Source organism: Lissotriton vulgaris, chromosome 1_1 (genome assembly GCF_964263255.1).
Source record: "Lissotriton vulgaris chromosome 1_1, aLisVul1.2, whole genome shotgun sequence".
In the NCBI taxonomy this organism is placed as follows: domain Eukaryota; kingdom Metazoa; phylum Chordata; class Amphibia; order Caudata; family Salamandridae; genus Lissotriton; species Lissotriton vulgaris.
In genome coordinates this window covers 71,425,500-71,426,208 of record NC_141685.1, presented here as the reverse complement: position 1 = coordinate 71,426,208, position 709 = coordinate 71,425,500, and positions in this window count along the sequence as shown.

Sequence of the window (709 nt, the reverse complement as noted above, 5' to 3'; positions counted from 1 at the left end):
GATGTCGTCTATGTATCTCATCCAGAGACCAAGGTGGTCTCTGAATGGATTCACCTGATTCAACACAGTGTCTTGCTCAAAAGCTGCCATGTATAGGATAGCTACATCCGGTGCAAAAGGAGCCCCCATTGCTACTCCCGATGTTTGGATATAGAATTTATCCCTGAAAATGAAAAAGTTTTTAGTCATGGCTATACGGAGTAGAGCCACAATGAATTCCGTGGGCACTTGAACTGGCGCTGGTCGCTGTTGTAGGCACCGAGTGATGACCATCAATGCTTCATGTTGTGGAATACACGTATATAAAGATACAACATCGCAAGTCGCCAAACGTTGTTGTTGTGTATCAAAGGATACGTTTTCAACAATGTTTATGGTGTGCATGGTGTCACGAAGATATGCTGGTGTGGCCTCTGCAAGCGGTTTAAGAAAGAAATCCATGTATTTTCCCAAGGGCTCAAGGATGGAGCCACATCCCGAGACTATAGGACGGCCTGGAGGGTCTGCCATGGATTTATGAATCTTCGGTATGGTGTAAATTGTAGCCAACCGGGGGTGCTGTTTGTTTAGAAAATTGAATTCCAGTTCCGATAGGAAGCCTTGGTCAAGGCCAGCCTTGGTGATCTCCAGGATTTCTAGAGCAATGGCTTTCGAAGGGTCCGCTCGTAGTTGTTGATAGCTAGTTCCATCATTTAATTGGCGATAGATT